Raw genomic sequence first — 23758 nt, forward strand, 5'->3', positions numbered from 1 at the left:
GTGCCTTTGGCAGGGGCAAGTGTGGGGTGTGGAGGTAGACCTGTAAGGTAGTTATGGGAGGCAAAGATACTAAAAAAATTGTCTCTGAAAGGCAATTTCTGTTCACAAATCACTGTTTTTCAGGTTTTTAATATCAAAAGCTGGATTTGCTCTGTTAACAAATAAGTATCAGTAATTGTTTATTTAATTTCATCGTAGTGCAAGTTCCTACAAACCTAGTTGATTTAGTAAACTCTAGAGAGATCATCTCTGGGCTTGGAGTTGCAGTATCTGGTGGCCTTGTGTCTGGCTGTTTTTGCTTGATTCCTCTTCACCCTGTCCCGGTAGCAGAGATGGTAGAAGTGAATGTGAGTCAGCTCCTTAGTTGCCTGAGTTCACATCTAGTGTGTTTTGTTAAAAGCATCAGTAAAGCTGGGTTTGTAATGCAATATTGGACAGTGACTTGCATGAACAGGGAAGTTAGTGTGTTTGCTTTTGCCTCTTGAGTTGTGGGGTCATAATCCCAATAAAGGGGTGAGTGGAATTGGGAACATCTTGTACTCCATCAAAATTAGATGTTTGTAGTTTGACTCAGACTGTAGTTCTTGGAATGGGTAGTTCCCATTCACTACTGCCCTGTCACTGTCAGCTTGGAGACTGTGTTTACAAGTTCAAATACTTAGCTTCTAGTGGGAATTCATAAGAATTCTGTTGTTCTTGCATCGCTTCATCTAACAAGCCTGTACTGGGCTGTGGGAAGACAAACAGAAAATGGGCTTCTTCCTTGCAACAAGTGTGCTGAGCTGAAATTTGAGGTTTGAAATATGCAAGATTTACAGAGTTTGGGATTTTTAAAATTACTATTTTTATTCAGGAGGATTAAGTACTTTTCTCCAGGCTAGATTGAGTACCAAGTGATTCACTGTGGTATGTGTAGTGTTTATGAGAGAATCTTATGGCATCCTCAAAGTAGAGAGAGGTTGGTCAGGATCTCCTATCCATTTTGTACATGGAGGAGGACACACCCTAGAAAGGAGAAGGAATGGTGGTTTCTATAAAATAATTTCGCTGAACTTTATCTGACTTCAGAGAAGCTTCCCCCATGGAACTGCAATATTGATGGATCTGTACTTTTCACACTGAGGTGCTGAAGAAAAAGCTAATTTCCTTTGGTATAGGAATTTTGGTAGAATTGAAGAGTTTAGGGCTTGAAAGTGGAACATTACAGGAGTGCCTTAAATTTGCAGTGGGTTGTGTATGGGTTTAGCTCCTAAACGATGTGCTGTCTCTGATCATGCCCAGTCCAGACTTTGTACTGTACAAGCTCTCTAGGATTTGAGCTTCATGCCCTTACTGTGATTTTGGAGACTCGTGATGCTTCCCTCTCAACTCAGGGTTTGGGGTTTTTTACTCCCAGATCTCATGGAAAGGCATCAGGCTACTTATTTGGGGTATGAGCTTTAAAGCACCCTGGCCTGCAGCTGCTTTCAGGTGGAAGGAGGAGAAAAAGATTAAACAAACTTGTTTTGTTAGATCTGCGTGTTGAAACTGGTTAGGATGGAGAGAAAAAGGGGCTCAGGCGTTTCCTTTCTGTAATGGCCAGCTTGTTTGAGTAAGACTGGTTGCTTAGGAACAAGGAAGCTACAGGAGCACTCTAAGGTTACAAGCAGAGCTATAACTGATCCTGTAGACTTGCTTTGTCGTTGTGGGGCAGATCAGCAGAGGACAGTTTCCAACCTGCAGCGTCAGTATTGGGTTCAGACTTTGCTGCAGTGCTTTACGGCCACTATGAGGATGGTTGTAGAGCTGTTTGAATTCAGCACTTGAGCTGCAGAGCTTGGTTGGTGTGGGAATAAGCACAGCTGATGTGTCTGTGCAACATCAGGCTGTCTCACTGTACAGAGGTGTCCATCATATGCTTCCAAACACTGCATAAATACCCTTGTTTTGTTACAGGCTGTACATGATTTGTGTCAGGTAGTAATTTTGGTGTTTCCATACTTTGCAGGGGTTCATATATTCCTGCTATGCTGCTGTGTTGGCTGTAGGCTGGGTTATCTTCAGAAAGGGATTTTATCTAGTCTTTTGATTGTTTGCTTCATCTGTAATGGAGAACACTACTAGTAGAGGTTTTTGCAATGAAAGTGTTCAAGAGAAGCTGAACCATAGCCTGCCCCTCATTTTATCCTCCATGTTAAATGGTCATTGTAGGGGTAGCTTATATGAAAAGGTTTGAACAACTGGTTTGGTATCCAAAAGCAGGTATTCTGCACTTTATGCAATCGAAATCCAAGTGCTGGTCACTTGGCAGAGGACATGATCTTCAGAACACAGCCCAAACTTGGAGGCTGCTGGACTTCGCTTAAGCAGACATCTGTGTTTTCCAATTAGTCAGTTATTCAACAGTCTTTTTTCATGTCTTTGCATGTACATGCTGAATAGATTTTTCTAATAATTGATTACTGTGGAACTGGGTTCATAAGAGAGTTGTTCCTATCTATAGGTTCTCTTTTCTCACATTAAAAACAAGGTGCACAGTGTGGTTTTCTCTGAAAGTGGATCTGGTGTGTTTTGATGTCTGAGTTTCAACTCTGTTCCTCTTTTCACACAGAGGAGTGTGTGTATATTGGGCCAATGCCTTTGGATGAATTAGGAATGTCACAGAGGACCACGAAGGCTGCTGTATTCATTTTTTAGGACTTTCTCTACAGATTCTACATGACAATTATTAGCAGCTGTCTCAGCTGGTTTTGAAGGCTGCTGTGTGTTTTTCATCACATGAACAAGATACTTTGGTAAGAGACTGTGAAGGTACTGGTAGTCAAAAATTGTTGGTCTTTGGCTAGTTAACTTGATTCTAGCAAAATAGCTGTTGTCCAATTATTCTGATAATAGCTGTCAAGGTAACATATGTATAGCTGATCTAAATAAAATAATATTCCACGGGTAGCTGAACCGTATGTTGCCATCCTTGATAACAGGGCCATAAACTTAGATCAGCTCATGCTGTTTGAAAGAACTGAGCAGAATGTTGCTAGGTGAGGAGGAAACTGAGAGTTGAGGCTTACTCTCCTAGATGTCCCAGTTCTTTGTTTAATACTTGCCCGTGTGACACAGCATGAGTGTCTCAGGGCGACATCTGCATTTGTGTTACAGTGGTACGTTCTGCTGAGCACCCTTTTTGGGAGAAAAGCACTTCCTTATGTTCTGCAGTCTGTTTCAAACACTTGCCTGCTTGCCCAGTTAATGAGATTGGAATAACTAGGACCATGTCATCTTTCTGCTGTGTTCTTCTGAAAGGTTGCTTATGGTAATCCTCAGTATGTGCCTTAAAGACTTGCAGTGGCAGGGCTTTCAAAGCAAAAATTATTATAGTACAGGAAATGTCTAATGAAAGCAGAACATACCAAAAGCCATTCCATAATAAGCCAGAGTTTGTTTTCATTCTGTTTAAAATTCTTAGTGAGAAAGTAAATATAAATTGTAAAGTAACTTTTTTTTTTTTACTTTTCAGCTCAGGCTTCTCAAACACATGAAGGACAAATATCCTCTTCTGTGAGCTTGAGTGGGTGCAAATCAGTTAATGTGGACTTCTCTGTTTATAAGTAGCATCTTCTTAAATTTGTTGCTGGCTGTTGATTGAGAAAGGTCTAGTGATCCTTGATCTTCCTAATATTTGTACACGCAGCCAGTATTAGGAGACAGTGAAGTGGACCAATGTATAGCAGTATTCAGCAGTAAAGCCTAGACTCTAGTAATAGTTTCTTTGCTGGTGTAGAATCAGAATTTGCTCCCTGAAAGCTGTTTTTCTCTGCAGCATTACAAAAGCAGTAGGGATTTTTCAGAAGAACCTTGAGTGGCCCGTGTATCTTTATGGAGAGGTACCTGGAAAGTAGTAACTTCATGGAATTGAGTGATTCAGTACTGTGTTTCAGCAGCTTTGAGTTACAGCCAGTTGCTCGCTTGCTACTGTGGCACCTGAGCCAAAGGGAAAGCTGCGGATTATTTGCATGCCAGGCATCTTGCCCTGCCCTGCGTTATGCTCTGAAGAAAATCAAAAACTTGGGAGATTCAGTCTGAACTTAGGTTGAAATGAGGAAGTAGGAAGAATTTCTGCACACAACATAGGTATGGAGATGTGCTGAAGGACTGACAGTAATAATGCTAGGCCAGAGCAAGCTTGCTGGATGCTCCCCGCAAGTCAACCAAAATTTGTAGGGAGGGCCTTGGGCAGAAGTTCAAAGTGCTCTCTTTTTCTCCTGCTCTTCAGAAGTCAGAGCACTTCCAGAGCTGACTGCCTCCTTGAGACACTCAGGGTCATCAGTGGTGGTGATATAGCCATTCCTTTGTGATGCCTGACATGTACCTTTTTTTTAATTGATTCTTCTGTTACTGGGACAGTCACTAGCTCAGCAGGCACCTATGCTTTCCACCCTTTCTGCTCACTGCTCTAGCAAAGAACTTTGATTCTGACATAAGTACTAAATATAGGAAGGGTTAATAGGGGGTGAATGGTGAAACTCTCTGCCACTAAGCTTGAAAACTAACAAAGAAAGGAAGGGAATTATGTGGAGAGTGTAACACGAGGCTCACAGGTTTCCACACTTCACAAGGATGAAACATGGAAGACACACCAAAGCTGTGCCAGGGTAGTGGGATGCATGTAGCTTGCAGTCTTTGTTCTGATACAGCAGAATTAGTACAGGCTGTGAAAATACTTGCTCCTGGCCAGTCTCTCTTTCCTGAAGGGTAGTACACAGACAGGAGCACCAGGAGAAGGTTATGAGGGAAAGGGTGTCTTGGATTTTATCATTTGCAACAGACACAGAGGATGATCTACAAATCTCCTGTGTCGGTGGAATGAGGAGGAATTGGAGAGTAGGACAGAGCATACTTTGGATTCAGGAGGGTTACTGATGTATAAACAGCTCTCCTGGATGCTGTGAGTGTCATACCTGACTTTTAGGTGCTTTTATTTCCTAAATTACCCTGTCTGTGTGTTGAAATACTCAGGATTCTTAAAATGCTCTTAGATGCTTACATAGCTGAGTCACTACTAAGGTGTTAGTAGGAAAATTAATTATCATGTATTTGAATTAATGCCACCTCTCACTTGCTTGGTGTAGCTGTTCAGCACTGTCTAAGCAGTGAAGCAATAGGATGGCTGTTTTAACAAAGTTTGAGGTGAAAGAGATTGCCCACAGTAGCATGGTCCTGTCGAAGAACTGAGTTTGGATTTTTTTTCTTCACTGCTTTTCCAGTGCCATAAATGCCACCTGAAGAGGATTTAGCTTTTCACTGTGCCCCCTTTTTTCTAACTAATACCATTAAGGAGTATGGGAGGCTCAAGGTGGCTGGGGAAAGTATTCCTTCTCTTGGCAAAGAGCTATCTCATCTTGCACAGAAGAGACCGAGTGGTATGATATCACATTTCAAAACAAAACCAAAACCCAGAAAAGCATTGTGGCAAATCTCTCTCTACCAGCTCCATTTCTATTCCCTCTCTGCTGAAAATTTTCAGTTCTCTAATTTGGGTCACAAACTATATGGAACCCTTGGTTTTTGGTAGCAGTCCAAATTGGTAGCCTACAAAAAGTTATTGTGTCCAGATGCCTACTGTCTGTGGGGATGTAAATGCAACTGAACCGGCATGTTGCAGGCTGCAGCTGTTAGATGGAGATTGCAGTAATGTCCCCGAAATACTGAATTAGAAAAAACAAAACTTGTTGGATTTGAATAAATTGCTCTCTGCCCTAATGTAATCCAATATGTATCAAAGTCAGCCCTTTAATAGCAGGAAGGAAATAAGATCTGTATCTCTTGGGAACATGCTTCTAAAACCAACTTTCAGTTGCATTCCTCTGTCTCCTTTTAGTCCCTTTGAATAGTAGAGATGCACATTCTTACTTTTGAACCACAGCAACCTGGGTATTGGATCAGTCGCAGATGTTGTTTTTCTGTCACAGCCTCATTAACGTCTTAGCTTGGGTGTTGGTGCTCCTCTCCAATGTTCAGGTGCCTAATAAGGATTCTTATCGCCCCAAAACAGTTACTTTGGATCCCAGCCCAGCATGTGTGGGCATTGGCAGCATTTGGGTATTTATAGGGATTTCTACTTCCTTCTTTTCTTTAGGCCACTTTCTTTCTTATTACAAGAATTCCTTGTTCTTTCCATGCTCCCATGAATGCAGCACTCCTAGGGTGGTGTCTGGGCAGTAGGTGTTAAGTATGTACCTTCCCAGCTGCTGGGGCCACTGCAAGCAGGTATAACACAGCGGTGGCCTGCAAGGCACCAGCAAAACAAAAACACACAAACAAGGCACTGCCTTTTTCACAACTCTTCCATCTAGTTTTGGGAGATTACTTAGCCTTGTTCATTTATTGTGTCGTTGTTAAACTTGGGTATCTTGACATCTTGAGCACCATTATAACATGATTAGAGAGGGTCAAAAGCTCTGAACATTTTTTCTGGTTGAAGTTGTTTTCTGGAACTAAACAGAATGGGAGAAGGGCAGACAGCATGGGTTGGATCTTTCAAACAATACAGTACTGGCTTTATTTTGATTTGTTTTTCAAAAGGTGAAGCAATAAAGTTTGATTCTTACAGAGGTCTTTACAATCACCACTTAAACGTCCAGCTCTTACTTTCTAGGTACTCATGGTAGAGTGGTAGTCACTTGATAGCTCCATGTGTGCAGAGTACCTCAGAGCATTTGCTGATGGACAAGCCAGCTGACAACAGGAATGCAGAGCAGCAAATTCCCCTCTGCTTTCCCTTAGTAGAGGCACTGGCTGGGTTTCTCTGTTCCACCCAGCTGCTGTTTCCCTCAAAACTTGTAGGAATCTGTTAACTTTGAGACTCTGCCTCATTCTGAAATTCATTTGAAATCTGTCTGTATGCCTTTGTTGGGAGCTCGGCACCAGTAAGTGTGATTTCAAAAACTTTTGGAAGCCAGAGGAAAAATGCAAATATACCTGAGCTGCTATAATCAAGACTTAGAAGGACTATGTGGAATGGAGCAGGACCCTGACTGCATGGCTGCAGAAGGAAAAGCTTCAGGGGACATATTTTGAGCATTTCTTATCAGAAGACACTAGATTAGGAGCCATTACTTGAAAAAGTCTGTAGCATCCTCTACGTCTCATTAACAGATGGTTCTAAGAGGCAACCGTGGAAATGCAAACTCATGCGTGTTTGTGCTTGCTCTGCTCTGTGCCTCTCCTGGCAGCACTCACTGGCATAATCTGTTGGAAATTAACCTTTTGCTTGAGGTATCATTACAGAGGCTGGTATAATTCATCCCATTGCCCGTGACAAATCTGTGTCTCTCCCCCTCCACACTCTTTCAAACAAGAAGGAATTCTGTCAGAATGGTAGAGAAACGCTGGGTGTGGGATCTCTCACTTGTGACAGGCAAACTTTCTTCTCTTGCTTTAAGTTTTTCTGTGCTTTCATTGCCAGGATTGTCCACACAATCCTCTACCCCAATTACCCATTGATTAGGGCTCCTCTGGTAATCTGCCAGATGCAGGTTTGTTACCAACAGATGGCAGAAAGCATTTGAGGTAATGCGAGAAAGGATAACGATTGCTGATCTGCATAATAATCAGCTTGTGAACAGGTTTCATGTTTTTTTCTGTTTCCACTGGCTCAAAGATTGCACTGTCGGACAACCAGGCACCTTCTCCTGAGTTAAAGAAATCGTAATGGAGGAACCCATTTCTTCCAGCCACTGTTAAGGTTTCTGAAGATACACGTAGTCTCCATCATTGACAGATTAAGATTTTATCCAGAGTCAGAGACTGCCCAGAGTACTCAGAATGAACGTTCAGTCCTCTTGTGACCAAGACACGTCACCAACCAGTGTGGTCAGAAATACTTCTCTCTTTTCTGAGACTATTTTCCCCAGCTTTATCATTAGGTAGGATGATCCTTGATCCCCTCGGATCATCATCACCTTTGAACTGTCCAATGCCTAGTCTGAAAAAATGACCTTCCACTTCCATGTGTTTTGGAGTTCTTTAACCCAATTCTGCTGCTTTGCATGTTGAGACAGCTGCACCATTGCAACGTACAAGTCTACATCTAAACTATTCTGAAGTCCCTGCAGGAAAAAGTCTTCTCTGAGATTCTCCAGAGCAGTGTTATGGAGTTACATACCTCCTAACTCACTGGTTTCCTATGCTGTGCAAGACCTGTAGTATGGATTTTTACTGTTTGAATCTATAAGCATTTAGACTGTTTCCATTAGTAACTGTCCCTATATGAAACAAGCCATGTAACACTCACCCAAAAATCGTCTTGGTGCCATTCACTGTGAATTTTGGCAAAGGATTTGAATTTAAGAACTTTCTCAAAAATTAGCCTTACGCATATGCAGCAGGTGCTAATGCTGGGCTGTTCTCCATTTATTCCCCAGGTGGGCTGGTAGACAGAGCGGACAAGTTTTCATCAAAGCCCTTTACTTTGTGAAATCCCATTCTTCGTTCAAGATCTAAATGGAGTGTTTTGAAATTTGGACTTGATTCCACAGAATACTAAATACAGATTATTTCCTTGAGAATCCTTTTTTTTTTTACGCTGGGTGCTGATAATACATCAGTCCTCTGCCAATTCTCTGGAAGGATGATGTTTATCACAATCGCATCTGTATCGTGTGCAGCCATGCACTTGTCGCTAGTAGTTTTAGTGTCTGAACCTTACAAGGCAATCGCTATCTACTTCTGTCAGTGTGTTGCAGCTGTATAATCTGGAGGAAAATGAAGATTTTGATTTTTGAGTTTATACTCTAAAGCACAAGGCTTTACTATTAAATCTTGATGCTCTGCTACAGACATTGCTGTTGGTTAGAGGATTTTCCTGTCCTTAGCCTGGTTTCTAAGGAAACGATGCCTGGGCATCTGAGCTTGTGCACATTTGTTATATCTTTTTTTTTTTTTTTTTCTGTGTCTGTTTTCCCTCTGCAATTTCTGAATCTATTTGCCAAGTGCAATTTTATTTGACACATACATTGTAAAGGTACTGACTTCCTGTAAGTTCCTTGAAAATAGGTGATGGGGAGTAGCTCTTTGTGGCTTCACAGACAAAACCTGTGGTGTACATCAATGTTTGAGATACTAGAGAATCTATGGGAAAGAAAAATTGGGGATGCTCTGTCCAGAGTAAAAACTTCATCTGGCTCTGGGGCTCATTAGACACATGCGAGTCCAAATGCTAATTCATGTAACAGCCATGTTCTCTAATTCAATTTTTGCAACTGCTTGTGAAAGCTAGTCACAGTAGTTACTGTCCTAATTTAGCACTACTGCAACATTATAGGTTATCCTTGTGTGCCTGCAAGACACTTATTAACATGTTTTGTTTATTTTCTGGGAAGAGAATGGCTGAACCATTTCCTGTGTTAGAGACCCATGTCTCTAAAGAGAGATGGGAGCTTTTAGCCATTCTGTTGAACAGGTGACCCCTGATTAAGTTGGATCTTGCCCAGAAACCTTGCAGGAAGGGAGAAAAGCCTGAGGCAGAGATTTCACATGTCTCTGAGCTGGCATTCATTTCTTCTGGCTTGTGGATGACACCAGTGGGCAGTAAGACCTGACAAGGAATGTGGCGGGAGGGAAGAGGTGGGAAAGGGGAGAAGGATTTTCATCTCTTTGTGATGGTGAGCTAGTTTACTGTATCTCAGGCTGCTGAGAGTTTGGATATGTAAAGATAATGTGTACTCCTAAGGCAGGATCTCTCTTGGTGGAAACAATAATCATGACAAATGGGAGTCAACTGCGAGACTGTGTGTATCCTGACAGCAGCATGCTGGGTGAAAACCAGACTTCTTGGAACTGATCAGAGTGTAAGTAAAAACAAGTGTGCGGGGGGGGGGTTGTTTTTGGTTTTTTTTATGTTTCTCCTAGAGAGCACTGTCTGTTAATACTACTTCTTTTGCTGTTACCCAGAGACCTGCCTGGTGTTAACTGATTCCAGGGTAATCAGCAGACTTCAAGGTGCAGTATTGCTGCAGGGTTAACGATTCTGTGCCATGGGAAATCAGGGCACACTGTGGCAGGACTCCTTCTTTGAGTCTGCACGGGCCACTTGGGAGATGGTAACAGCAGAGGCTGCTGGTAAAGAGCAGAGCTCTTTGCTGGGCAGCAGAGGTTGGGGAGAGTTGCCTCTGGTTCTCAAAGGGAACTTCTTTAGCTGGGTTAGGGGTGTGTGTTTGTGGGGAAGGGAGGCTTTCCAGGAGAAGAGCTGGAGTCTGGACTGTGTCCATCTCCCCCCACCCCATTAATCTTTTCGAAAGACCGTTAACATTTGTTAGCTGGTAGAGGGTAGTGCTGCTGCACTTGGTTCCTCCTGAGAGAGATTGAACAGGACTGCTCCTGCCACTGAATTCCCAGGGACCATATGTAGGTTGAGGCTGTCATACTGGTTGCAATGCTTCACAAGATGTACTGGAGCTTCTACATCAACCTTTTAAGTCAAGGAATGGAGAGTGAGGGTTCATTTAGGGGATGAACAGAAGTGCCTCTAGAGTACAGAAACAAAAGCAGAGGGGCTTTAATGTTTTTATGAGCATCTGTCTCCGTAAGTTTCCTAGAAAGTGTTCTCAAGGCTGCTGTGCAGTGTAATGTCACTTCAAGCCCGTACAAGACCAGAAATGCTGCTCTTTAGCAGGTGAAACAGATGCTCAAATGAATGAGGCTGTGTTGCTTAAGGCAGTGTGTTCAATGAAGCAGTATCCAGAACCTTTCCTGCTGGCAAAAGTGAGGCTAAGCTTAGAAGCCACGGAACTGCTGTTAATAGCTTATCACAGTTATTTTCTCTCTGCTGTGATCCTGGCCTTGACTCCTGGCTTTGGTCCACCTGGTAATATTGTGCACCTCCTGTGAAAGATGTCCTGTGCAGGCTTTTTTAGACAGCAGAGAGGTGCAGGGTTTTACCTTCAAAAGCAGTGGAAACCCTCAGCAACACCACTTTTAATGCTTCAGAGAGTCAAACTACAGCAAAAGCATTGCCAGTGACTTTACAGAAAATAGTGGCTGGCACATGGCATCTCTAATTCCTTGTAGTGCTTAACTAGTCTGAGAATGCTGAGCTATTCATTAGCACACATAACAGTACTGTGTTGTACTTCAAAGAGGGAATTTAAACTCCCCACAGTCCTACTGAGATATTTTATTGCCTTCAGCTTGAGGTGCTTTCTTCCTAGTGAAGATGTCTGACTTCATAGGTGCAGGTTGCTTTATTTACAGATGGTACACATTTAATTTATCTTTAAAGGGACTCTTTTATAGCAGCCCCAGCTCTAGAGTGAACCTGAGTGTGGGTTTTGTGTGATGTGGTGGGTAGTTCTGGGAGAAGACTGGATACTTGTAGAGGCTAATCTTTCTCTTTAAGAGCTAGGAAGCATTGCAACCATGAATGGTATGAGGTTTTGGGTTCCCCATGAAGCATTCCACTCTGCTGTATAACCTGAGTCCTGGACAGGCCATGGTGAGGCAGGATACTTCATAAGCCTCTTGGTGCTTAGAAGCTCTAGGTAAGTGCTAAGAGCTACAGAGTAGGGATGATGCAGCCTAGTGTAGAGGCAGCAGATTAAGCTGAGGTCACTGAACTGATTAGGATCCCCAGCTGTTCTGTCCCTCACCAAAGTTGTTGCCTTGCAGTGGTGTTGGCAGGAGAGGATCTGGGTAGGTGTGAAAAATCAGTGCTCAGACTCTTAGAGAAGAACTTTTAATCTCTTCTTGAGCCAGTTACAGCTCTGCTGTAAAAAACAGGAGGATCTGGTGGTGAGTAGCATCTTATCTCTTGATAGTTTGCAGAACATACCAAAAAACGCCCTGTGAAGTTAACTTTGATACCTGATGGTGGTAGAGGAGCTGCTATGCTTCTTTACCGGCTGGTCCTGCGATGGGGATGCTGCTCCCCTTTTGAGGGAGAGAGACATGGAGGATGGTTGCAGGAAGGGAAGGGGGATTGCTTCGTAACTGTCACAGTTTAATCTGCTAGCACATATGAGAAATGCCACAGTTCTAGTTTTTGTTCAGCAGGGCTCTGATTCCTGCTCTCAATTATTGGGCTGACCAAAGGAAAAGTTGGGAGTCTATTTTTAACCAAATATTGATGATGATTTCCCTCACCCCCTTTTTTAGTATGATACAGTGAAGGACTCTGCAGTCAACACCTTTTTCTCAAAACTGATGCAAACCAGAACCAAATAAAATATCTCATGATAAGTTGCTATTTGCTTAATGCTTTTATTCTTTGAAGGTGTAAAAAACTTTGCACATATTCCTGGTTCTGACACTTGCCTACTCTGTGGCCTCTGAATCGCGTCATGATATGATAAAGTGGGAAGAATGATACCTGTGTCAGATGTCTGTGTGGCTATTTCAGGCTCTCAGAGGAAATGGGAATATAAGACAGGCTTATTTCTGACTCACAAAAAGCTCCATCGCCATGTATACGAAGGGGATGGGGAGAGGAAGGCCACCAAAGAAAGTGTGTTGGAGGTTTTCTGGATTGCTGCCAGAGCTGGTGATGGAATGAGTGCTGTGACAGATTAAAGTTACACTAATCCAGATCATCCAGAAATGTGAGACCCCCAATCTGGCATGGAGAGGCCAGAAAATTAGACTGTTGCCATTCTAAAAAAGAAAATATTCTTTCCTAATTTTCCAGTGGGACTATCATATTGCAATCCAATGACCTTTCTGTGAGCACCTAGTAAGTCCTTGGTGGTTTCTTGCTGCTCTCGCTTCGTGTCTTCGTTCCTCAGGAACTGAGAAATACTTGAAAGGCTGCAATCTGGGGGCAACTCACCCATTCAGTGTTTAATAGATTAATGCTGCTGCTCCCTTAGATGTATGACATGTTTGCACCTTGATCAAGATGTGCTTAAATCTTTGAAAATTATTATTTATAAAAGCAGCACCTGCAGTGATTATCTTTTACAGAATAACTGCCCTAAGCTACAGGCTTGGGAGTTCAGACTGGAGATCTGTTGCTTAAGCATTATCAATTACTATCGTACAGTCGGAGCAGGGCCTGGACCTATGCGATGCCTCTGAGGAAGGCAGTGCTTCCATGGACAGCTTTGTTTCATCATTTAAAATGCGTTGTGATTGAAATGAAGTTGGTCTGTACTGGAGTGTTACACCAGCTGAGCTGCCTTTCCCTGCCCAAGTTACAAACTTGTGGTCAGTTTTTCCTGCTTCTCTTTTCAATTGAGCTTATGCTTATCCTCTTGGGGTGTTTTTCTATATTACAGCAGGGCATCATCTAGCATGTTCTGAGACCTCACATGACTGCCTTTTTTGTTTTTGTTTAATCTGTCTACAGATTAATCTGGCACACAGAACAGTTTGGGCTGCTGTCTGGACTGATGCTACAGGTGAAATGCAATTGTGAGTCAAAATAGGGGAAGAGGGGTATTCTGCTCTGAGGATTGGGTGAGCTGGGATCAGACAACTTTGTGTATATACAAGAAATAGCACTGAGTGCTTCACTTGCAGTCATGCGAGTTTCTTTGGCAGTCTGCTCCTGGTTTCCCTTGTTATAAAAAGTAGCAAATGCACTTCCACCAAAAATCTGTGCATAAGTGGTTGACTTTCATTTGACTCTTGGGTACAAACAAGAGCAGCATCACTGTGGGCATATCTTAAAGATTTTCCTCTGCCAAAAAGACAACCCTTCATAAAGAGGTAGACTCGGCATCTCTCTTGTTAGCTTTCATAAAATAGAAATTACCGCAAGAGCAAAAATTGTAGGAAGGCAGTGAAAGAACGTGGTGTTTCTGCATGTGTGTTTAGATCTTGCAGCTCGGGTGTGAAAGGCAAACTCCTGAGGTGAAAGGCCTCGAGGCCTCCAAGGAATCTTGCCACTCAGAGGGCAGGCCTCTAATACCATGAGATCAAGAGATCCTGACACTTAAAAAATGAGGTTCTTTTGGTTCTGTTGGGCTTCCAGCATTCGTTACACTCTCCTCTATAGCAGAGGACAGAAGCTAATTTTGAAAATACAAGCGTTTCATCATGATCTGCTTTCAGAGTCTGGGCTTTAAAAGAGGAAAAAAAGAAAAGGTGAAAAGAAAGATGTGAGAGATGGTGACAATGACTGTTCCATCTTGTGTTATCAAGCTCATCTGTACAACAGTCAAGTGAGGACACACAGCTCTGATCTGAAAGTGGAGTCATACTGCCCAGCCACAGCTTTGTCCTGTGGCACAACTGCCCATGCAGTACACAGTGATGCCATGTGCCTCTCAGCGTCCCTCAGGCTTGCCTAGGGGGGCCCCCTGCCCTCCTAACTTCATGCCTGTTCCTGTGTAACTGATATCCTCTGCCATTCCTTGACTAAAGTGGTGCCATTTTTTCCCCTAATGAGCCCCTGCCAAATGCTGTATCTGAAAAGAATCTTTATTGTGTGTAAATTTTCCTCTCCAGCTTACAAGCTGATTGATCCCCTGTGGGACCAGGGGAGAGTGCCAGGAAAGGGAAGAATTTGCTTCTGCCTTTTCAAGACTAATCCTGAAATGCAAGTGATCGCATGCTGGAAAGTGTTTCTGTACGTTTCTGAGAATTATGAATATAATCCAATACAGCTGTTGTGCTAGCATGTCCCTTCCTCTCCTCTGGCACCAGATTGGGCCCTTGGATTTTGAAGACCTGTATAGGAAACCTCCACACCTGGTTGTACAAAATGTTTCTGCTTGCAATGAAACTCAGCAGGACCCTATAGTCTGCATTACTATTATTGCCTCTTGTGCTACAGAGGGTCCTGTTAAAACTCCGGCCAAGTGTAGGGCGCTCAGTTTGACTTCCCCTGAACCGCAGCAAAGTAGGAGGTGCTTAGAAAAAAAAGGAGCTTCACCTTTGTTTTGCTGGGGAAACTGTAGCTCCTCAGTCTTCATCGGGTGTTGGGACAGTGCTAGAATCAAGTATTGGTCTGTCTGCTGTAGACTTTGTCCTGAATGAGATTGATTTGCAAAAAGCAATGAGGGTGGGGGAAGAGAGGGGGGGGGGAAAAAAAATCTGGTACAAACACAAATAATCTGTGTGTGCTCTTGCACCAGGATGTATTGCCACAGTTCAGTGGGAATTTCTTCTTCCTTTCCTAAAAGAGAGGAAAGGGGGGAAATATCCACTGTTTTCCTTTAATTTAGCCATGTTTTTTAAATTAAAAGAGAGATTTGGAAAGTCTAACTGCTTTTGCAACCCCCACTATAACAATCCAAGCTGCTCACAAAGCTTACAGGCTCCTGTACCTCTCCAGCGCTGTTTTTCCAGTGATGGAGAAATCTATAGTTCTGGCCCTGTGGCATTTTTTACAGGCAGTAGGGATGTTAATGCCAGAATCTTGGCGACTTTCCAACCAGAGTAATTACATTCTGCTGACCTGAAATTCTTCCTGCTTCTACACAAGGTCATTTTAGGCACTGACGGAACCAGGGCTACAACTCGGTGCCCTGCTTTGCCCTCCCCTCCATCCCCTTGGTCTATCCTCCAGTCACCTTCTCCTCAAACGAACAGAGGGCTTCTTGCTTGTTCGAAGGTACCCAGTGCCCCATAAAAACTGAGCTGAGGAAATGGGTCTGAGCAAATCCCCTGTCTGTCATTAGGTTTTGAAGTGTGACCCAATATCCCGCTTCCTTTGATAAGTCAGGGGCTGGTATTTTTAACAGACAGCGGCTCTTTTCTTGTTCACCCTTCAACCCCTTTTGGAGCCAGTGTGGCACAGCTAATTCATGGAGGAAATTACATTTATTACTTTTTCTAGCAAATGCGCCCTCTCTGCAATGCCGTTTCGTGCAGTGTAGGGCAGATGCAAGTCAGCCGGCCCATTTTCCTAATTTCATTTGGAAGGATCAGGAGACACCATGCTGGGGGCTCGGTCTAGAAAGAAAAGGCGCAGCAGGCTCCCGCATTGATGGAATCTATGGCATCGCCCCAAATGTTGGTTGTCCAAAAAAAAAAAACCAACCAACAACTCAAGGACAAAGTGTATCCTTCCCAAAGCAAACTGCCCCAACAAAACCAAACCAGCCTTTGTGACAACCCTGACTGGGAGGAAGGGATCTGCTGTTGGGGCAGTAACTCAGCTGTTGTTTCAGCATAGATCTGCTTGTGCTGCCTTTGCCTGCTCATTCTGCAAGACACGAGCTGACAAAACCCTTGACCAGGAAACTCTGATACTCAAGGCCAATCTTTTTTGCATGCCATGTCTGTGCAGTCTGTGGCTCTGCACAGACCTAAATCTCCAGCCACTAATCCCACAGATCTTTGTGTATTAATTCTTTACAGTGCCTCTGTGCTTGCCTTCCTCTTATGCCTAGCCCCTCTTTGATGTCCTAGCTTGCAGGTTTTTAAAATGACACAACCTGGGAAGGATTGGGGAGGGGAGGGGGGGATAAAACCTGTGGGAGAGATGCTGGCCAGTTTTGGGACCCTTTTCCTAGTAAGAATGCTTGTAGTCAAAATTGCAGATTTATCTTCATTTACACTCTGTTTCCCTTTTACCCTCCTTTGCCTCTCATGTTTGTCTGATTGTTTTTCTTAGGGAGGAGGTGCTAGAAAGAATCATGGTAATCATACCTGATGTCTGTCCAAACCACCTTTATATAATTATACATCAGGATGGTCTTTCAAACTTTCTGAATTCAGCAGTGCTTGTCAAAACAAATGTTGCAGGACTTGGACTCAAATTTGTCATTCTTGTCTGAAAGTGGTAAAAAGTGAACAATCATTCAGAACAAACATCCACCCCACCTCTACCCCAGACTGAATTTAATACTTGTATGGGTTTAAAACACTTCCGTGAAGAGTCAGGAAAATAAAGTGTCATTGCATTTGTACTTTAATCACACCTAATTGAGTATTCTGTGAAGGTTTAATCTTTGCTCTGGATGAGGCTAGATTTTATGCTGTCTCTTGAAATGTAAGATAGAAGTGCTGGGGCAAACTCAGGTCTGCGGATAACTGTGAAATCATATGAATAGCATACAGCTAAATAGCATAGCTAAAGTTAAAAAGACTGATCTAATAGGGAAAGCAGATGACCACCTAATATTAAATCTGTTTTTTAAAACATATTAACCCAATTTTTAACCTTGCAGTCAGCTGCCTCAAAATACTACTGCCTTTGGCTTAGAGCCAAAGCATCACTATGCTACACGGAATTACAATAACCTATAAATAGACAAATTTAGAAAACAAAAGAAAAGTAGAAATCAGCATATTTGACACTCCTGTTTGTGATCTCTTACTATTGTGTTCGTGCCACCAGCATGCAATGCAGTGTACCATAAGCCAAGGCAGAGACGAGCTGTTTATTGTGTGCTCGGGGTGTGTGGTTTTGGGGCTCTCAGGTGTGCCCAGCTGTGCCACTGGGGTGTTGGTCAGAGGTGGGAGATGAACAGGCTTTGGCACATCATGCCGTCGAGTCGCTGCAGCTCTTGTTCCTTCTAGCGCTTCCCCTGATGGCACCAGGCTTCAGCAGAGAATGTGCTTGATTAAAAAGCACCAGTTTAGGAAGTGGTGGGGAGGCTGCAAGACTGACTAGGTATAGAGAGGGCATGTTTGCTGGCAGGCAAGAAAGCAAGGCAAGGAAAAGGGTGAAATCTGCAGATGGGAGAATTAGTGCCTGCTGTTTGTGGGGCAAGGGCAGAAGGAGCTGCCTGCCAGAAATCTGGTGCTGGCAGAGGGATACATACGCACGCGCACGCACACGGAAGGAAGCGTGTGTGTATTCATGGGTGCATATGGCTGAGCCCATGTGCTTAGACATGTGGCATGTTTATGCAGATTCTCTATATGTATAAACATACAGGGAAGAGGTCTGCCTTTTCAGAAGTGATTCACAGTTTGGGGTGAGCTAACACGTTGCTTCCATGCAGCTTGCTTTGTCAAGAAGAGCTGAGTTCCTTCTGCCCTGCAATTGCCACCCTCTGAGGAGTAAACAGCAGTTACCTTGGAAAAATGTTTGGTCTGATGTATCCGTGTATGGGAGCAGAGCGCGGAGCCTCCAGTGCCACTCGGCGCGTGTGCGGGGAAGCCGGGTTCCTGAGAGATGGGATGCTAAAGCTGACACAGTCGCTGCATCGACGCTGAATTTTAAGAGCAGCCTCAAGGCTGGGCCTGAGGCCAAATTTGCCGACTGTCCACACACGGGACTGGGCTGAGGGTGAACCAGTGAGCGTATTCAGGGAAAGCGCCTTGAATGAGCTCTGTGTATTTACTCGTCGCACAGGCAGGTCCCTGCGTGCCGTGCCTGCCCCATCTGCTCTTGTGGCGATGGCACATGACTGACAGGCACACAAAGTACCCCAGGCTCTGCCTCCGTTGTCACCTGCCACAGGGGCAGCTGGGATTATAGCTCCGCTGCGCCTCGAGACTAGTCCTGCTTCAATTCCCATCCTGGTTTGGTCTGCTCAGGTGCATGTTTTTGAGCCGTGTCATGTCAGGAAGTGCCTTTACCCCTTTTGTAGTTCATTCACCCCTCCTGAGCCAGGTTGCTACTAACTACCTGCCACCACTGGGACCTTTGAGGTTCCCAGGTAAGGACCTTGGTGGGACACAGCTTTTATGTCTGGTACCATTGTACCAAGCTGGATCTAGACTGACGTGTGATGCAATAATTGAAAGGCGGTATGCATACAGAGAATTACTGTTCAGACATGGTACAAAGTTTTTCAGTGACCCAGGAGAAAAGTTTCTTATACTGAACTAAGCGTAGAAGCATAAATAAAAGATAATTTACCCATAAGATGCATGACCTGGAAAATTTGCATGTCAGCCAACTCTTCTCTGGCATAAGCGTGATGTACTGCTTCAGCAAATTGCGAAATGAGGGTTTTTTTTTCTCTAAAATTCAGTTTACTTTGAAGAAATAGGCAACATACATCTGGCCACGATTACATTATTAAGAGAGTAACAAAATAGAGACTTGGATTTTTTGTTTTAGTTGTTTAGACTCAGACATGATCGCTTGTTTAGATTCCCCATCTCTCTCTTTTTTTTCTTTTTTTTTTAAAATCTTTGAAGCTCTAAATGCCATAGAAACAGGCAAAACCTGCATGGCTCTATCAGTGTTCATATTAAAATGGCATGGCGCAATGTTATGCTGGACAAGGATTTGTCCAGAAGCAGTTTACTGTGCTATGATTTATGGCCCCACTTCAGTGCAAGCCCTTGAAGTACTTGGGTGAACTGGGGCTGAATTCAGTTTCAGGTCCTTGTCCTACAGATATCTCCAGGCTTTTCTAATTGGTGGCTTTGCCATGAGAAAGGGGAAACCTTGGAGCCAAACACAGAGCACAGGCAATGAGGGCAGGTTAAAAAACTCAGACATGAGCAACACAGAGCTTAAAAGCAGCATCATTGACAGTTAAGCACCTGTAAGGCAGATAGCGATAGGTAGGGGTGGCATAAGAGTATCTGAAATATCCTTTTCCAGTCCTGGGATGCACCCTCATCCTTTTCTCATGCCTAAACTGAAGCTTTGTCACTTGTCGAGGATGCAAGGAATTCCTGTGCCCTGCAGACATTTCTTTTGAACCTTCACAGACCTCTAAAATCTGAGTGCTCCTTCAAAAACACCACCACTGGAGTTTCAAACTGTTTTCTGGATTCTGAGCTAACTTGAGACTGCAAACTCTGCTTGCTTGTCAACATCGAGCAATTTCCTGGGTCTGAAGGGGTGCTAGATGAGATGGATAGCCCTGAGCTGTCTTAGCATGTGTGTTGGTTACTGGCTCATGATATCCCATTCCTAAAGAGTGACCCAATGATGGCAGTGAAGGGCTTGTCCACTACTGAGTGTAGGATTTGGTACTGCCTGACTCACGGAGTACAGAAGGATCATCCTTCAGCTTTTCCTCTCATTTATGCACATTGCAAAGCCTGGTTTTGTTTTGGGAAGTACTTGTCCTTGTTTTGGGGAGAACTGGCTTCTTTGCATGAGTCTTGGTTAGAAATTGATGGCACAGTTTTTGGTTTCAATAGGTTCAGCTGTAGTAGAACTTGGCCATATTTGTTGTTCTGGGCATAGATTTTCTGATGGACTGCAAACGTGGGAATGCAACAAAAAGAATCACAGGTTTTACAGAATTGTAGGTGTTAGGATACATCTCCTCTAACGCTATGTGAAGTCTCTAGTGTTGTTTGAGAATCTAGAATTAAGATCTTTGTGTCTTCTGGGCCAAGCCTTGGTTAAATTTATCAGCAAGACCCTCCTCTTTCTCGATTGTTCTTGTGCAAAGGACTAAAGATATTAAAGCAGCATAAGAGTGGTTTGCAGCAGCATCTAGGTGATGCAGCAGACTCGGAGGAAATTCTACACAATTGGAAATTGAAAGTGCTGTAGAAACTGTAAGGAATATTGTCACCCACCAGGCAGTGTGTGGAGTCCAGTTGCTGTTTCTGGTACCTGGCAAAACAAGAAAGATATTCTTTGGACAAGCCAGGTCCTTCTGTCCAAACTTTTCTCAGGCTGCCTGCAGCTCGGGCAGACAACTCTACAGACTCAGTGCAGGCCTTCTTCCCAGCGAAGAAAGGATTAGGTGATGTGAGTTTGGTGCACCAAATAGTGTGGGTCAAGCAGGTTTTTCCTGTGAATATGTAGGCATTCAAAAACAATTTGTGGTAAGAAGGAAAAAAAAAAAAAAAAAACAGGAAAAATCTTAAGAAACTGTTACAAAACAGCTACCAGAAAAACATCTTGCCTGTATTTAAATAGGGAGAAGAGGCCAGACGCTAGCCTGGCAGAGGTAGACACCAAACATGCAGGAAGCAGTGGGAGGCTTAGCAAACGTAAATGGCCAGTGGGTTGGAGGCAATGGCGAGCTGAGGGAGTGCTTCTAGGCTCCCTGGGGAAAGGGGCTTTCAAAGAGCCATGCAGCCTTCCATGTGAAGGGCACCGTGGGCTGAATTTCAGGAGAGAGAGGGCAGGATGGACCGTTGCTGGTATTGTTTGTTCCTGCCTTTGAGAACACAAGAGGAAAGCCATCTGAATCAGTCCTCACTGATCACCCTCAAGTCAAGGCTGCAACGAGATGTTTTGGCACCCAAGGTATGTGTCACAGTCATCCTCCCATCAGTTCTCCCTCCTCTCTTGCTAGGCTCCTTCCAGCTGCTGCCACTTACTTTGAGTCCCCCTCTGCAAACCTCTTCTGGGATCTGCAGGTATGCCAAGAGCAGCTGATGGGTTCAAGCACATATGCTCCCCCTGCCAGTCCTTGCTTGAACTGGCATACAGTGGAGGGTGGGATGCAGAGCTAGGAACTTCACATCACCAAAAAATGAGACACTTCCATCCTGTGTAATTCATCTTATGTCAAACCGGAGGAATGAAGGGAAATTTTAATACATATACCAAACACAGTAAGTCCACAAGTCTCTGCATGACACCCTCTCTCCTGTCACAACACACAGAGAAACTATTTCCAAATTGCAAACATAGCTGTTTAACTGTATTCATTATTTGTTTAGCCTAAGTACAGGGTTAGGTGTCTGAACAGGGAGTTCAGTTAGAAGCTGAGTTCAGGTTGTGAACCCAGAAATTCCTGCTCTCCTCTCCCACTTGGCTGAAATCCACCTTGCCCCCCACCCCCCCTTAAAAAAATCACCATGCCCAGAAAAAGCTTTGTTTTGACCGTGCTGAACAATTTAGTACCTGCCTCACTCAGAGCTCACCCACCCATTTCCAGGTGTATATTTGCTGGAGAAGAGACACAGGATTCTGGGGAATAGTTTTGATGGCTCCTGCTAGAAAAGTTTCATTGTGTGGGAAAGAACGCAATACCTGCTGAGCCAGAAGATGAGTGCAGGGGGGATCCTGACTCCATGTTCCCCTGGGAGCCCAGACCCCCTTCTCTGCTGAGCTGCCTTCCTCGATAGGAAGGGCACAATTCTTCTCTAGCCAGTCTGGGGGATCTTGTTTACGTCTGCAAGGTGGAGCAGGCTTGAGAGGAGACTCAGAATGCCTCCCCAGCCTGTGGATCTGGACTCTCCCCTGGATGCTGGGCATCAGGGGGTTAGATGTGGCTGTGCTGCACTGAGTCCCTTAGCCTCCTTCAGACAGGACTGAAACCCATTATACCTGGTGCTGAGTATACCCTGGTAGCATCTCAGCTCTGTTTTCAGTAGTACACATGTAATTATAAAGTCCAAATATTCCCTGGTCCATCTTCTCCTAAACTCCCAATACATAGGACCCCACACCTTTCTCTTGGTTTTGTCAGCTTCCCCGCGCTATCTCCCTAATAAAACTCCTCCCCTTTGCAGTGCTTTGTGAAGAGGGTTACTCAGCTCTCCCAAACTCTTCCCTTGGAGTCTTTCAAGAGTATTGGCAGTGTTTGTAGGGACTTTCTCGTTTTGGGATGTATCTTACTGGAGCCATCAGGCCACTCTCCTATCCCAAAGTAGTCTGAGACCTGAATACTTCATCTCATCTTAAACCAGGCATCTGACTCCATCAGATGAATTTGTACATTATAAATGTCAGTTTCCGGCATTTGTCCATTGTGGAGTCAAGCAGTACTAGCTCAGACACTGGCCACATATGGAGCAGGTCGAATCTGTCCCAGAGTGCTGTGCCGCAAGGAGAGCTCTGACCACCTTTTCACTTTCCCCAGGGGAATCTGCCTTATCTTGTCCCTCGTGGTTTAGCTGTGTCCTGAGTCATTTTGCTAGAACGTCATTTTATCCTTCTCCGGTCTATAACGTGCTTGTCTGGCACAGCAGCATCACTATGTGCACACCTGGGGGGTTTGGGGCTGCCCCTGTGGTTGAGAGTGCAGACCGGCATTTCAAAGCAGCGAGAAATCATTTTTGGCTAAAGTAATTCAGACTCCCAGAGCAAGGTTGCACGGATCGGTGCTGCCGGATTTCAGGGGAACCAGTGTGTTCAAATGCAGAAAAAAAACTGAGGAGAAAAAATATATGTAATGATACTAAGGCCAGAAGGATGTAGCTCAATCCAAGGTGAAGCCTGGAGGAAGGAAATACAGTACTGGTGGAATATGAGAAGTGATTTTAAATTCTTGCAAACAAAGATACCTTTTGTGACCGTGGCCCTTCCTTCTGCTATATCAGCACTTTGGTGGTAACAGCTTGGGAGTCTGAAATCAGTTTCTAAACCCTTGACCTCTTAGTGTGAAAAAGCAGCAGCAGGAGGAGGTGGATTTACTGGGGATAAAGCTCTTATCCACAAACTGTTTATCGTTTAATATCAATCTAGGGACAAAGATAGCCATAAATCCATGGGAAGCACCTATATTCTGTGTCCATTCTAATACCAAGTGGGATGTGTGCCAGGCAAGTGGACTGTGGGGTGGTTGGGCTCTTACCGTGTGAAGAAAAGTTTGCCAGAAAATTGGGTAAATTACAATTAGACAAAAAGATTATTCATGCAGGTACTATTATGTTTGTATTTATGTGGATTAATACGGCTCCTTCTTAAATCTAAAATATTTCACTAATTGTTTGAAATTAGTTTTTGTTCCCAAAATTGGTACTAACAAGGCAAAGAAAGCATAAAGTGAAATTAAATGATTTGATAGATGTGATTTTTTTCTTGCGTTTATTCCTACTTTTCCCCCTCTGACATGTCCTATTTGCAAATACAGTTAGGACAGACTTTCTTTCTGAGTTTGAAAGGATAGAGATAGGAAGGAGAATTGAACTTTTCTATCCAATGCTGAATAATTCTCTGCTTAAGAGTGTTTACCCTGGTCTGTGTGACATCCTAAAAGGCGTCCCAAGGCAGGCATCTGGCTTATTTTTCCTT

This window comes from Athene noctua, chromosome 6 (assembly GCF_965140245.1).
Source record: "Athene noctua chromosome 6, bAthNoc1.hap1.1, whole genome shotgun sequence".
Lineage (NCBI taxonomy): Eukaryota > Metazoa > Chordata > Aves > Strigiformes > Strigidae > Athene > Athene noctua.